Source organism: Balaenoptera acutorostrata, chromosome 8, assembly GCF_949987535.1.
Source record: "Balaenoptera acutorostrata chromosome 8, mBalAcu1.1, whole genome shotgun sequence".
NCBI lineage: Eukaryota > Metazoa > Chordata > Mammalia > Artiodactyla > Balaenopteridae > Balaenoptera > Balaenoptera acutorostrata.
In genome coordinates this window covers 89866760-89883608 of record NC_080071.1, presented here as the reverse complement: position 1 = coordinate 89883608, position 16849 = coordinate 89866760, and positions in this window count along the sequence as shown.

Sequence of the window (16849 nt, the reverse complement as noted above, 5' to 3'; positions counted from 1 at the left end):
GGCACCCTGTCCAGAGGCCATTGCCTTCCCTCTCTCCAGAGGCTCTACTTCCAGGCTTTGCAGGGGGTGGGAAGGGGCATTTCTTCTGCTGAGAGGAGGGGTTACCTCAACTCGCACTCAGCTCTGCCTGGTTGAGCTCTACGCCACCCCTCACTAACCCCAATTCCTAGACCTCTGGGGGACTCTGCTTCTTGGTCCTTAGCCTCCTCATGGTCTGCTTAAGGTTCTTAGCTGTCACGTTATTTTTACTCATTGCTCTGCTTCCCAAATTTCAGACCTTATTGCTGTTGTTTACTCTTCCATTTTTCTTATTTGTATGTCTTTTTAAAAAGTCATTTACTGTTATATGACTCTATTGTAATATACTTAATTAGTCAACTACTGTTTTGGTTATTCATATCGTTTCCATTTTCTGTTATTATAAAGAAGCTGCGTTGAACTGCCTTATGCATATCTGTTTATACAGCACTTATAATAATAAATTCTTTTTTTTTTAAATTAATTAATTAATTTATTTATGGCTGTGTTAGGTTTTCGTTTCTGTGTGAGGGCTTTCTCTAGTTGCGGCAAGCGGGGGCCACTCTTCATCACGGTGCGCGGGCCTCTCACTATCGCGGCCTCTCTTGTTGCGGGGCACAGGCTCCAGATGCGCAGGCTCAGTAGTTGTGGCTCACGGGCCCAGCTGCTCCGCGGCATGTGGGATCCTCCCAGACCAGGGCTCGAACCCGTGTCCCCTGCACTGGCAGGCAGACTCTCAACCACTGCGCCACCAGGGAAGCCCCTATAATAAATTCTTATAAGAGAAATTGCTGGATACATACACATATACACACACATTTACTATATACGGCACATATGTATCAAGACTTGTGAGTATATACACTCATATACATCATACTCACATATATATACTCACACTCATGAACTCATACGTGAATGTATGTTTGTATATACTCATGCATACTTAATGAGTTTATCATGTTCATATGTATTTTATATGTATAATATATTGTCAACATAGTTTTGGTATTGTCTACATGTGCTTTTCATTTATATATATATGTATTTATTTTATTTTTTATTGAAGTATAGTTGATTCACAATGTAGTGTTAGTTTCAGGTGTAGAGCAAAGTGATTCTTTTCAGATTCTTTTCCACTACAGGTTATTATAAGATACTGAATACAGTTCCTTGTGCTATACAGGAAGTCCTTGTTTATCTATTTTATATGCAGTAATATGTATCTGTTAATCTCATACTCCTATTTTATCCCTCCCCCCACCTTTCCCCTTTGGTAACAATAAGTCACATTTGCTTTTCTTTCATTGACTTTAGGGTTTCGGGGTCAAATTGCTTGGGTTCAAGTCTCATCTCTCCCGCTCCTGGTCAGCCTCTCTGTGCCTCTGTGCCTCTCTGTGCCTCTGTGCGTGGAGATAGAGCGTCTCCTCCCTGAGGCTGTAGTGAACACTCAGTACAACAATACTGAACATTCCTGTAATGTCCTGGCACAGAGCCCGGTGCCCACCCAGCCCTCAGGAAGGGTCAGCAATGTTTGCTTTCAGGGTCAACAAGTGGCACTCCCCTCCCACCCGATTTCGGAATAATAATAAACTAAGACAAAACAATCAGCAGATAGAGACCTCGATAGCACCTTTGTCGCTGACAAGACCAGGTTCAGGAATGGCCTGCTGGCTCCCTGCCTGCAGGGAGCAAGTGTGCAGCTGACAGGCCTCGCCCTGTCCCGCCTCGAGCTGGGCTGGGTGGGCGGATGGGAAGACAGACTCTCAGGGGCATAGAAGATGTCAGGCAAGTTGCTTCAGGGTGGCTCCTGGCACTGAGGGCTGGTGCATCGCCGGCAGGCCTTGCTCCCCTGCTGGGTGTGTGGGGCGGTGGGAGGTCTGGAGGGTTCTGGGAAAGCCCCTCCTCTAGAGAGCCAGAGGGGTTCTCCCAGGTGACTGTGCTCTTTAGCTGCCCGGCTGTTGGGCCAATGGACGACTGAGGCGAAGCCCCATCTCAGGGGAGGGGACCAGCAGTCGTCAGGGCAGGTCAGCTCCCACCTTCGCAGGATGCTTCCCCTACACCAGGCGCTGGTCTTTTATGGATTCTCTTAGGAACTTAGATGGCACTACAGACTCCGCCCCCGAATAGCTCAGAAATCAGCTGAGTTAAATCAACGCAAGGTCGCTTTTCTCCCAAGGCCACACACTCAAATCTAGCCCTGTGTTCAACATCACCTATCAGAGATTCTGCACTGGGATCCAATGACATCCTAAAGATACTCCAAAAGTTAACAGGTGGTAATAAGTTACCCCCTATGGAAATATAGACCCTCTCTTCATTAAGAAGTTCCTGGGGATAAAATAAAGCCAGAAGATTAAACCCTCTTACAAGCTAAACTTCAAAGCAGTAGAAGTCCAATGGAATCAAAGTTGGAATTAAATATTTTGCCCTTGTGAGTTAAAAGTCAAAGAAATTAAAGACCAAAAATCAAGCTCCAGGCTTCTAATTCCTCTCTTCTCAGCCAGGGACATTCTTGCCGGGATGATGGGCAGACCCCCAGACGGGCAGCTGGGGGTCTCTTCCAGTGGAAAGGCCGGTGTTGCCAGCCTGACCACATAGGATGGTCAACTGGTGCATTCATTTCCTGGGGCTGCTGTAACCAAGTGCCACAAATTGAGGGGCTTAAAACAGCAGGCCTTTATTCTCTCACAGCTTTGGTGGCTAGAAGCTCGAAAGCAAGATGCTGTCAGGGTTGGTTCCTCCTGGAGGCTCTGAGGGAGAAACCATCCCATGCTTTCTGCCAGCTTCTGGTGGTTGCTGGAAATCCTTGTCATTCCTCGGCTGTGGGTTCATCCCTCCAACCTCTGCTTCTGTCTTCACAGCGACTTCTCTGAATTTCTATGTGCCCCTTTCTGTCTCTTATACAAAGACACTCTCATTGGATGTAACGCCCCCCAACCCCATGCAATCCGGTGTGCTCCCGTCTTGATTGCAAACTAATTACATCTGCAAAGACCCTAGTTCCAGATGAGGCCACATGCTGAGGTTCTGGCTAGACCTGTAGAGTGTGTACAACCTCCAGCTCCCAGGCCGAATCCCACAGCTGTTAACTCAGGGTCTCTGGGGTGTAGCCAGGCGCCAGTCCTTCGTCAAGGCTCCCCAGGTCATTCTGATGTGCAGCCAAGGCTGAGAAACTCACTGAGGTCTCAGGAGGTGAAGGGAGTCTCTTTTAAAGAGGCCAAGTGTCAAGGGGAAGGAATAAGAGAGCACGCGTGTCATACTCACCACCTTCGTGAGGCAGGCCAGTGCTTAGCCTTGCAGGGACCTGGGGCATGTGAACAAAGGGTGGGGATGGAGAGAGCCTTGTTTTCACTGCACCCCTCACCCAGACTGCCCATCAGTCTGTGAGGATCGGTTCAAGTCCTTGACCTCTGAGTTACACTCAACTGAAAGAAATCTGCCGTCAAGACATTATTTATTTATTATTTATTTGAAGTCTAGTTGATTTACAGTGTTGTGTTAGTTTCTGGCATACAGCAAAGTGATTCAGTTATACATGTGTATATTATCTGCAGACTTTTTGATGATGGCCATTCTGACCGGTGTGAGGTGGTACCTCATTGTAGTTTTGATTTGCATTTCTCTAATGATTAGGGTTGCTGAGCATCTTTCATGCACCCGTTAACCATCTGTACGCATCGAGACATTGTGACGGTGTGTGTTCATCTCATCTGGGGACAAGCCCCCTGTATACGTGAGACAGGGCTGCCTTCTTGCAGAGCTTTGCCATTTACAGTTTAAGGCTCCTTCCTGGGTCTTGTTTGCAGTCTCTTCCCCATGCTGCATGAGGAAACCTCTGGTTCTGGTACTTTGGTACTTCGAGCACTTGCTCTGCGGATCCCTTGGCGGGCCAGCCCCCCAGTGGGTTTCCCTCCGCTGTCCTCTTCCTCCTGAGGCCCCCTTGAGTTTCCAGCAGCTGAAGCTATTTTCTGAAAGGTTCCCTCTCTTGTCCCACCCACCTTTGGTTAGAACCATATCCCAATCTGAGTGCCTTCTCTCCTAATTCCTCGTGGCTTTTGTTCTAAGATATTTCTCCACCCTCTGCCTTGTGAGACTACCGAGTGAGCCAAAGGAAATAAGAAGGCTCTAGGCCTGTGACAACTATCCACTGTTCAAAGAGTTCTCATCTCCTTACGACTCCATTCCTGAGTGGGTCATTCCACCGGGAGGGCACCCTTCCTTGAGGACGAGTATTTCAGCCAGGCTGGACTTGGTCTAATTACTGTCCTCCTGGCTCAGGGCATCTTGGCTGTACCTTTTCATAGAACTCTTGTTCCTGAGCTTGTTCTCACAGGGCAGGATGTACTGGCCCCACCTCGACTGTGTCACCTTGAATTGCATCTAAGGAGGCTGCTTTGAGTGTTTCATGCTGGTCTGGGTGACCTTCTCTAGAATCTGTTCAGATTTTCTGTAACCACTTGGAATATCCATCCAACGTTAATGGTAGTTTGCAGTTGCTCTCACCACAGACACTGAGGCTCTGGACGCCTTCTCCCTCCAAAAGGAGGTCCTCCCAGCAGAAGTCCTGAGATGGCAGAGCTGTCAGATTTTACTGGACTCCACTGTTTCTGACCTGTTAACAACCAAGATCACATTAACAACATCCCCCTATTTCCCTGTTAGACCTGGGGGTGCATCTCCTTTCCTGTTTATAATGTCTTTCCTGGCCCTGAGATCTCAGTTATTCCTCCCGTACTGTTTTGGGTGTTGCTAAAATCCCACCCTTTCTTCTGTCTCTTAAAGAAATCCCTCTCTCTCCAGTTGAATCCTCCCAGTCTGCCTTATTTTATTTTTACTTTTCCTGTTCTGACTATAAGCCTAAAACATTTTTGTTTGTTTGTTTAACATCACTCTGATTTTGCCTCGATTTTCTGAGCAAGTTTGATTCTTAGAGGCATGGGTCTTTCTGGCTTTTGGATTTGCAACAATTTCACTGAGTTGATTCTCTGCCTTCACCAAAAATGACAGCATTTGTTTCAGAAGAGATCCTTGTTTCTTTTTATTTACTACTGAAAAATCTACCACCTCCTGAAGGTGAGTCAGTTTGGTCCTCTGAAGTCAAAAGCCAGGGTCAGAACTTTCATAATGAACGTGTCCAGAGCCAGCTCGAGAGCCTATGGGGAACCCTGTGATTAAAGCTTAGTTCCTCCAGCCTTTTCCTTGGCCGTGTGTGCAGAACGAAATCTGGTGGCCAATCTATTGCTGTCTGTCTCCCCAGGTTTAGCACCCACATTCTAGACGTACAACTAACTCTCTGCAAAAAATGCAGAACTCAGCTGCTTTCCAGTTTAAAAGCAGACCATGTTCTGCCCACCAAGGTCAAGGTCAAGGTCAAGGAGGGTCTCCTCCAGCCTCAGCCTCACCTGGGGTACTGGTATGCATACTTAAATGTCAGCTGTGCCTGCACAGGTCAAGGTCAAGCCGTGGCAGCTGGCACGCCACGGCCACCCACGCAGCTCATATTTGGCTAAAGCATCTGCTTGGTTCCCAGCAGCACACGCCTTCGCTAAGGCCTGGGCTCTGTGTCCTCCATTTACTGCCCAGGATCGCTATGGCTGTCACAGGCTGGGAGCATCTGCTAAGGTGTGGGTAGCCTGGGCTGGGTCAAGGTCAGGGCTGCTGCCCTTCCTTTTGAAAAACAAAACTGTCCAAAGCTGCAGTGGCTCACCAAGGTCAAATCTCACTTGAAACAGTCTTAAATATGCTTGAAATTGTCAATATCCAGAAAATCTTCGAGTCCTGTCTTCACAAAAGCTTCATCTACCCTGTGTCTTGGAAAACCTCTTCATGTGTGATTCTGGACTGGGAAAGCTTGGGGCTGGGAGGAGCAAACCAGAATGTCTGCTCTCTGATGGCATGAGGAGGATGGGCTGGCTGAACACGCCTGTTCTCTTTCCCTGACTTTCCAATCAGGTCACTGACCCCAGCTCCCTTGGGAAAAGTAAGAGGTAGGACAAAGAACCAGAGCGTTTATGGAAAATTCCTCTCGTGGAAACCAGCGTAAATGCTATTATTATTCTATTATTAAGTAGGAGGAGCTCCCTACCTTTTGGAGTGTTAGCACTATTTGGGTGTTATCACCAATAAGTCTTTGGTTAGCTTGCATAATATAGTAGGCTTCACATCCCATGACCATGTAAACCCTGGGATTTCAGTCACTCTTATTGAAGTGTTTACTCAAATTATATGCGACTCTTCCACCTGAAATGCAATTAGTTGCTGTGGACTAGTACAGCTCCAAAGTCAATAAGTGTAATTTTAGAAATAAAATTCAGCATAATACATGCATCTTAACTTATCTGAGTCTTGGCCAGTCGTAACATTTGGAGGACTGACAATTGTAATTCGATCACTTTAATTCTCTTTCGTACCCTTGGCTTTATGATCAAAACACAGGACAAATGTGATTTACTTATTCCCATTGGAGCCTGAGGCCCTACATCTATTTTAAGTTATGGCACTAGAAGAGAAGCTTAGATGATATGAACCCCTGAGGGGTGTCCATGAGACCCCAGGGCTTCAGGATGGACCAGAGGTTTCTGGAGGATTGGTTTTGCTTTCATTTCCATGACACAGGTAGTCTTGCCCATGTTTTTACCTAGAAAAGGCTAAAATGAACCCTGTGGTGTTGAATTGGGATCAGAGGTATCAGTATAAACTCATGATTTTATAGAGACAAAGAAATACTGATGTGTGTATCAGATGGGTTACTAAACATATACATATACATATACATACATGTCTTAGCTCTGTCTCTGAGAGAGCCTAGAAGCAATGATACCCCAGTAACAACGAGCACACCTGCTGCCCAGATCCTGGTCTCTAAACAGCATTCTTCAGAAATAGGAATCAGGGAAAACTGGTTGATCCAGTGCTGGGGCAGGAAAAATACAAGATGAAACTTGTGGTGTTAAAAAATAAGGAAATGCTCAAGTAAAGATGGCAGCTTATCAAAACAATACAAGAGTCAACATGAAGGAAGCCCACGTGGCCAAAGCTGAAACATTTGATCAACAAAATAGATGATGATAGTGTTGAATTTTAACATATTGCATAAAATTAAAAGCCATCATGAGTTCATACTGATATAAATAAATAACTGAATGAACAAGTAAGTAGTAGGGGAGAAGAGACAGCTCTTTCTCAAAATAGAATTTCAATTGCTAAGTAAACACAAAAAAAAGGGAAATAGAGAATAATCATTAAGCAAACACCTCAGCAATAATTGTTGCAGACTAGACCCACCAATGCTAAAATTAGTGGGAGAAAGTTCGAGAAGTAGGGTTTGCATAGTCTCAAAGTATCTGTCCCAAGATTCTTATCCACTACTGAGAAAAGAAAGCATGACTTTACAATGGAGAAACTCAGCAGACACCAACTTAACCAAATTATTGAGGTAAATGTCACAGTTAACAACACGTCTTGGCATCATGAACCCCTCGATAAGATGCACTGAAAGGATATGATGTCATTTTTGCCATATTCTTGTTCCAATCATGAATAAACATTGGCCAAATCTTAACTGAGGAACATCCTACAAAATAACCAATCAGTATTCTCCCAAAGCGTCAAGGTCATGAAAGATGGGGAAAGACTAAGGATCTGTCATAGACTGGAAGAAACTAGTGAGACCCAACAACAAAAAGCAATGTGGGATCCTGAACAGGAGCTGGGAACAGAAAAAGGACATTCGAGGAAAAATCGCCAGATTCTGATAAGGTCTGCAGTTCAGTTAGTAATATCATGGCAATGTTAATTTCCTGTTCTTGATTAAACTGTGGTTGTGTTACCATGAGCTGGAAGCAGGGTATACTACTTCTACAACGTTTTTTATGTCTAACGTTAATTCAAAATATAGAGTTTAAAGAGAGACGTTTTCTTGCCCCATGATTTTACGCAGGGACAGATCCAGATTTTGTGGAGCCTGAAGCTTGTACAATTTTGCAGGGCCTCATGAAGAAGAATACAAAATTATGAATATAAAATTAGGCACAAAATTAGTATTTATTTATAAAGAGTAAAGAAAGTGCAGTAGGTTTTTTGATTACACATAATTTGGTAATTGAGTTGCTCTTATGCTACAAATTACAGAAAAATATTGTTTTTGATGAGAACCTTGTTGCTCAGGCCGTTTTACTGATACATGGCAATTTTGCATGCTGTTTCATCTAGAACCATCAGACTTTGTAAGGACAAGAGGTGTCAGATATGGGCACACACAATCCAAAATTTGGGGTGGGTAAAATATGTATTTTTATACATAGAAATGCTTACCGTTTGTATTACTGCTGCAGGTTAAGACAACTTTCATAGAAATTCTATTTACACAATTACCATGGATAAAGAGAAAAATATGGTCCATTTATAGCTGTATGTGCAGGATTATAGGTATATTCTTGTTGGGAGAGAACTTCTGCTTTAGCTGGGCATCGATAAGAACTGAATCCTCAGCTTATAATTTTATATATGTAATGATTGGAAGGATTTTCCACAGTCTAGATACTGGCTTCTTACTTTAAACTTATTTTCGCTCCTCTCTGCACATACTTGTGATGCTGGGAACTGAAGGATACCTTCGTGTCACAAAGGGGCCAGCAACACATCAGAGAGTCCTGGAGCGGATGATAGCGTTATCCCTGGCAGCCATTCCTATGCTGAGTTGGCTGGAAATACCGTAAACTATGTACAGATAAATATATCCATTAAACCCCCACTGAATGTTATCACCAAGGCAACTTCCTCTCAGTCAGATCCCCAAACTGCCCAGTCCACTCCAGTGACATGGACGTGAGAAGCTGACAGAGAGGAACAAGAGTGGAGAAAGAGAGAGAGATCATAACAAACTGCTGTTAAGACATCTTACTTTTGCAGTTTTCAAAGACATATACGACTGTGTCAACGCGTTACGCGGCCCCTCCCAGCATCTTGGAAGGGCCCCTGCAAGCCAATGGCCCCAAAGTGTAGAGCTCACTGGCTTCACACTGAGTCAGCCTCTGGCTCCCCTCTCAGGGGAAAACTGAACATTTCCTGAAGCTATGGCTTTCTCCCACTTTCTATTACTGATTTCCAAACTAGCCCCTTGCAGACATTTGGCCAGCAAGCCCTTTCCTGTCTCTGTTTCCCATGTTCCTCCTTTCTAGTCCCACATAATGGGGTCGCCTTTGACTTTTTCACTTCCGGTTCTTCTCTTTAAGACACCACAAACAAGAATCCCTTCCTGGAGGAAGCTAGAGAGATGGGGAAGGTGAGCACGGTCCTGCGCTATGATCGCTTGTCTCTGTTTTGCACTGATAGTTGGGTTTCTATTATAACCATCATTTATTAATGGCGGCTAGGTTGTACGCAGTACCAGGTGATTCCTGTGTGTTATCTCACAAGACTCCATGACTCCAGGAGATGGGCAAGAGTCCACTGGAGTGGGCTGGGCAGTTTGGGGATCTGACTGAGAGGAAGTTGCCTTGGTGATAACATTCAGTGGGGGCTTAATGGATATATTTATCTGTACATAGTTTACGGTATTTCCAGCCAACTCAGCATAGGAACGGCTGCCAGGGATAACGCTATCATCCTCTCCAGGACTCTCTGATGTGTTGCCGGCCCCTTTGTGACACGAAGGTATCCTTCGGTTCCCAGCATCACAAGTATGTGCAGAGAGGAGCAGGATACTCCAATTATTCAGCTGTGGTAGGGCATGAACAATGATCATCAAAAGCGGACTTGGGGGCTTCCCTGGTGGCGCAGCGGTTGAGAATCTGCCTGCTAATGCAGGGGATACGGGTTCAAGCCCTGGTCTGGGAAGATCCCACATGCCGCGGAGCGACTGGGCCCGTGAGCCACAACTACTGAGCCTGCGCGTCTGGAGCCTGTGCTCCTCAACAAGAGAGGCCGCGATAGTGAGAGACCCGCGCACCGCGATGAGGAGTGGCCCCCACTTGCCGCAACTAGAGAAAGCCCTCGCACAGAAACGAAGACCCAACATAGCAATCAATCAATCAATCAACAAAATAAATAAATCTTAAAAAAAAAAAAAGTGGACTTGGCCACAGGGATAAAGCAGGGTCCCAGAGGCATCAGCCCTGTAGTTGAGGGGGAATCTGGGGAGAGTCCTGGGGGAGGGGTGGAAAGAGTTGACATGGAGAGGGTTCAGGCAAAGAGATGAGGACAGTGGCCATTCACCAGCTGGTACAGGACTATGTCAGCATTTTATGGCCCTCCCGGTGCCAATAGCTGAATACCAGCCCTGGAGGTAGGAAATGATATTGTCCTTACTTTGCTGAGGAGAGAAAGAGGTTGAGAGAGGTCGAGTAACCTGCTCAAGCTCACACAGTGGTAGCTGGTGGAGGAAGGAGTCCATACCTGGTCTCTTAACCAATGGCTTCAGAGCCTCTAAATGAAGGGTCTCCATCCTCTGGTCACTGTTGTTTAGTCTATCGCTTCACGTTGCTGTATGTGGACCTATGTGCAGCCAGAATGGTAAGCCAATATCTTAAAGGAGCTGAAAGACACTGAGAGTCTCCCACTGGGAACCACCTGGGCCCAGGAGCCGGCTTGTGGCACCTGGGAGGGTCTTTCTCACCAGAGGGATGCTACCCACAATCCCTCAACCTCTGGGTCACTGAAGCCCAAACTGGACTTTGCCAAATTGTTAAAAACCAAAACAAAACAAAAAAACAAGAAACAGGGCTTCCCTCGTGGCGCAGTAGTTAAGAATCTGCCTGCAAATGCAGGGGACGCAGGTTTGAGCCCTGGTCCGGGAAGATCCCACATGCCACGGAGCAACTAAGCCCGTGTGCCACAACTACTGAGCCTGCACGCCTAGAGCCCGCGAGTCACAACTACTGAGCCCGCATGCCGCAGCTACTGAAGCCCGTGCGCGTAGAGCCCGTGCTCCGCAACAAGAGAAGCCACAGCAATAAGAAGCTCACACACTGCAACGAAGTGTAGCCCCTGCTCGCCGCAACTAGAGAAAGCCCGCACGCAGCAACAAAGACCCAACACAGCCAGTAAATAAATAAACAAATAAAGTTATAAAAAAAACAAAAAACGAAAAACAAGAAACAAACTGTAGATATGTCAAGAACAGTCTGACAAAATTAGCAAGGGAGCCTCTTACACATGCTGCCACTTAGTATGAGAACGTCTTCCCCCAAAGCCTCATCAACACTGGTAACCTTCCAGCCATTCAGTCTCCGGCAATCAGGGCAGTGGGAGATGGAACCGTACTGTTGTTGTTTTTTCCTGCAAGGTTGTTTTGAGTTGCATTTGTTTGTGAGTGAGGTTGAACACTTCTAGAGTCAATGTTTAGGAAGACAATTTGTTTATCAAAACTCTAAATGTCTGTACTCTTTTACACATGAATTTTACTTACAGAAATGTATTGTTTATTCTTGCAAAGGTTTCTAATAATAATATTCAGTAAGTACTGAGTGTTTATAATATGCCAGGCACTGTTCTAACTGCTTTCCATTATTATCTCTTTTTTTTTTTTTTTTTTTTTTTTTAAAGGATTTTCTTATTTATTTATTTATTTATTTATTTATTTTTGGCTGTGTTGGGTCTTCGGTTCGTGCGAGGGCTTTCTCCAGTTGCGGCAAGCGGGGGCCACTCTTCATCGCGGTGCGGGGACCGCTCTTCATCGCGGTGCGCGGGCCTTTCTCTATCGCGGCCCCTCCCGTCGCGGGGCACAGGCTCCAGACGCGCAGGCTCAGCAATTGTGGCTCACGGGCCCAGCTGCTCCGTGGCATGTGGGATCCTCCCAGACCAGGGCTCGAACCCGTGTCCCCTGCATTAGCAGGCAGACTCTCAACCACTGCGCCACCAGGGAAGCCCCATTATTATCTCTTTTCATCATTACAACAACCTCTTGGGAAGTAGAATTTTTATTCCCATTATACAAATGAAAAGATTGAGATAGAGTTGAATGGTCCTGCCCACAAGACACAAAGTTAATTTTTTTTTTTTTTTGGGTGAAGCAGAAAAGAGTAGCTTTATTGCTTTGCCAGGCAAAGGGAAGAACAGCGGACTAATGTCCTCAGAACTGTATGTCCCAACCCGGCGGGGTGGGGTTGCCTGTGAGGGGTCTTGTCATCCAGGGGTGGGTTGCTAATAAGGATCAGGGTGCCCTGCAGGGCCCGCATCCCTTCAATCCAGAGGTCATCTGGCATCAGGTGATGATGGGCAACCTGTGACCTTCTCCGGAATGAAGAGTGCTTCATCAAGTAGTTAACATCTTTCATTTGGTGGGGTTTTAACTCTGGTTTCTGGACTTAATGAAGCTCAGGTTCTTGATGTCTCGTCGCAGAGAGAATTCAGTGAGAGACAAAGTGATGGGTAAGAAGTGAATTTATTTAGACAGACACACAGTCCACAGAGTGTGGGCCATCTCAGAAGGTGAGAAAAGGCTCACAGAGCTAACTTATCACAGCACCGTATGTAATTGTAACATCTAGAAATAACTTAGATAGCTATCAATTTTGGGAACCAGCTAAATAAATTGCAGAACAGCCATTCAATGGAATACTGAACAGCTGCTTGGAAGAATACCATAGATGCTTACTTGTTTACTGATAAGGGAAGACATCTAAGATCTATGTCTATATCTACATCTATCTATATATATGGTAAAAAATCAAGTGGCAAAATAGTATCAGCCCACTTAGACAGAAAAAAAAGTATCTATTATAAATGTATTCATGTATGGGCCTGCTTCTCTACGTACAGACATTATCTGGAAGGATATGTAAGAAACCTCTACAAGATAAATAACCTACTTATGGTTTCTTATGGAGCCTATGTGTTGGGAGGGAGGATGGAAGCCTTGTTTTTAACTTTATACATTTCTATAGAGTTTGACTTAAAAAAACAAAAACCATGAGTGTGCATTACTTTAGAAATTAAAAAAAACAATAAAATTATGTTTTAAATGGATATAGTGGGCTCTCTCTCATAGTGCTGTTTTAAGAATGAAATAGGGGCTTCCCTGGTGGCGCAGTGGTTGGGAGTCCGCCTGCCAATGCAGGGGACACGGGTTCGAGCCCTGGTCTGGGAGGATCCCACATGCCGCGGAGCGGCTGGGCCCGTGAGCCACAACTACTGAGCCTGCGCGTCTGGAGCCTGTGCCCCGCAACAAGAGAGGCCGCGGCGATAGCGAGAGGCCCGCGCACCGCGATGAAGAGTGGCCCCCGCTTGCCACAACTGGAGAGAGCCCTCGCACGGAAACGAAGACCCAACACAGCCATAAATAAAATAAATTAAAAAAAAAAAAAATTAAAAAAAAAAAAAAAAAAAGAATGAAATAGGATGACAGAGAAAGAGCCTAGCTGTGCCAGCTTAAAGGTGGGGCTCGGTGAGCACTAATTCTGAATCTAATCCAACACCTGGCACAGAGCACATGGGACGTCATTCTTGTTTGAAGAGTGGGATTCACAGGCCAGCCTTGAATGGAAAGGCTCAGTGCTGTGCTTTGAACAAGGACCCGGATTGCTTGAAACCTAAGTTTCCTCTTAGTGAGAATAACATGAGAAAAGTAACATCTGGCTGGTGTAAGTCAGGACTGTGACAAGGATAAGCATGTTACAGAGAAAATAACCACGGGGATTGGCCTCGAGGGCTGGGTTAGCGTCTTAGCTCTGCCCCTCACAGGTGTGAACCTGTGGAGACTATGGGAGTCTCAGGTTGCTGTGAAGATCAGTTAGATAAGGCATCAAGGGAAAGGCTTTTGTAAATTGTAAAACACTATTCATACACTTTGTTTCATGTGTGTAAAAGTAGCGTGAGAAACAAACCCTTCAACCCCCAAATGTTAGTCATCAAGAACAAAACAAAATGAAATAAATTCAGAGGGAGCCCACAGAATGTATTCAATTTAATCCTTTAAAAAAAAAAACCTCTTTATTCTTTTCAAAAAAGGAATAAAGGTGAGGGGAGGTCCAGGTTCTGTTTATGAGGTAGAAAGGTGGGAAGAGCCGTGCTCCCCCCAGCAAGAAAGAAGAACATCCAGCCTGAAGTCTAGGGAAAGACACGGGGCCCCAGGAAGGCACGGGACCAGAGCACCTGCTCTGGTCCAAGCAGGGAGAGGATGGGCCGACACACAGCAGGTGGGAAGACGGCAGCCCAAAGTTTCACCTCATTGTCAAAGACTCAACGTGGGCTCTTCTGAGCGTGGAATCCGGGAGCTGCGGACACAAGGGGAACTGCACCTGTTCATGGTCCTTCTGCATGGACCCGGCTGATGGGAAAGATGGGAGGGGGCGGGAGGGAGGAGAAACCTCCGCAGGTGTCGGGGAGGGGGCAGCCCACCAGGACCTTCTCACACAGGAAGCCGGAGCCCAAGCTTTTTGGGGAAACAAACCCCGTTGCCCTGCAGGGCTCAGGTCAACACCTATTTCGTTGGAGGAAGGGAACAGAAAAGAAACCATCCTGGACCCAGAACATAAGAGATCTTCTCCAGGGAGAGAGGGGGAGGACCAGGACCCAGAGAGCCAGGCCTGCCCGAGACTGAGGATGAGCCAGGACACCCGAGGACAATGCCTCTCTCTCCCAGGCTCAAAAACATGATGAACAAAGAACAGGGTCTCCACTGGCGGGTGGGGTTCGGGGGACTGGAAAGAGGAGGGATCTTTCCAACTCGTTTTTAAAATACAGGTAGGTGCTACATTTATATCTGCCCGTTTAAATTCTGTCCTCTTTCACTTCTAGAATTCTGGTGTGGAAAATCATGTTTTACTTTTAATTAAGCATTGGTAATGGAGTATCTGGTCATAGTAGGAAATCATTCTGTAATTGACTTTTGTACTCAGTGCATATGGATCATTCCTCACCTGTCATGTGCTCCAAATGCAGCTTCCTTTTCCAGATACCTTGATGCAGAATAAAGTGTTTCATCATTAGGTGTAAAAACAAACAAACAAACAAAAACCCTCTCTGTCGGCAGGAAAAGCCCAATGTTGAGATTAGAACAGGAACCCAGAAAGACACTCTGGCGACCCAGGGTTTGGGGTCTGGGAGGAGGGGTGGAGGAAAGCAAGCTGGGTCTTTGCTTATCTGGTGCTGCTGTGGTCCAGCCTGGGCTGCCATGTGCATCATCCTGCCGGCTCTCCCGGGCACAGGTGAGTGTTTGGCTGTAGGCCACTCGCTGCTCAGTTCTCAAGGGTCCCGCTTGCCCTCTTCCAGCCCCGATTCTGCCCTGGGTCACACACCTCACAGCCCCCCTCTGTGGGGTCTCCTCTCCAGACAGGCAGCCCTCTCCAATGGGACCCTTGCTGCCAGACAGGATGAATAGAAATAATTTAACTGAACTTTTAAGTATTTTTAGAATATTACTTTATTTTTACAGAAATGTTTGTGCCTCCCAATTTTTCATAAAACTGATTTGCTTTTCTCCCTAAATATGAAAGCAATCTATGTACATTGTCAGAAATGTGGAAAGTCTGGAAAGGAGAGAAGGGGAAATTTCAGACCCAAACTTCTTAGCCTAAGAGCTAATGTCTAGTGTTTTGGCTTCAGTCTGCATTTCCCACTTTCTGTTGCCGCCTCTGCAACCAGCCAGGGGCTGCCTTCTGCGTCAAACACACCTCTGTGCCTGTGCTGATGCTAAGTCCTCCCTACCAAAGGGCTTTAAACTTGCCACCAAAATACAGCAAGCATTCCGGTTTGCACTTTCTCCAAGCTCTAACGTCTGTCTCTCTCTACATATATATGCTTATGCAACTCGAATGTACTATTTTGACTAAAGCTTTTGGTAGAAAAGCTCAGCCAAGCATCCCTTTCCCAACAGGAATAGAGGCGACAGACTTTGATATTTCAAACCCCTCTGGGAAGAAACAGGATGGCAGTGCCAGCATCCAACCGCATACCGGAAGTGAAACAGCTTTCGGCAAACAGAAGTTCTTTGTGGAAATTAGAACAGGTGTCCAATGACTTTGAACCTTAGTTTCTTCCTTCCTTCCTTCCTTCCTTCCTTTCTTCCTTCCTTCCTTCCAATATTTATTTATGTATTTATTTTGGCTGCACCGGGTCTTAGTAGTGGCACAAGAGATCTTCCTTGTGGCATGTGGGATCTTTTTTTAGTTGCGGCATGGGGGATCTAGTTCCCCGACCAGGGATCGAACCTGGGCCCCCTGCATTGGGAGCGAGGAATCCTACCCACTGGACCACCAGGGAAGTCCCTTTTTTTTTTTTTTTTTTTTTTTTAATTTATTTATTTATGGCTGTGTTGGGTCTTCGTTTCTGTGCGAGGGCTTTCTCTAGTTGCGGCGAGCGGGGGCCACTCTTCATCGCGGTGCGCGGGCCTCTCACTATCGCGGCCTCTCTTGTTGCGGAGCACAGGCTCCAGACGTGCAGGCTCAGTAGTTGTGGCTCACGGGCTTAGTTGCTCCGCGGCATGTGGGATCCTCCCAGACCAGGGCTCGAACCCGTGTCCCCTGCACTGGCAGGCAGACTCCCAACCACTGCGCCACCAGGGAAGCCCCCCTTTTTTTTTTTTAAATGATAAGGTGGAAGGGAAAAGACCTTTGCTAGGCTTCTTTCCTCTTTTTTACCTTCTGCCATCATTATGTCACTCAGGGCTTGGCCACCTGTGCCAGGGGCGCCACACGGTACGAAAGGTGACTCTAGTGGGCTCTGAAGATGGGCACAGATGGGTTTGAAGCACAGCCCAGGCTACTGGGCACGAAGCTCGTTCTCCACCTTAGCTGCTGCATGAGCCTGAAAAAAAAGAGAGAGAACGAAATTTCCCAACAGGTCAGACATGCTCTACCTTCAAAGGAGACAGGTTTCTTTCTCCCTCCTG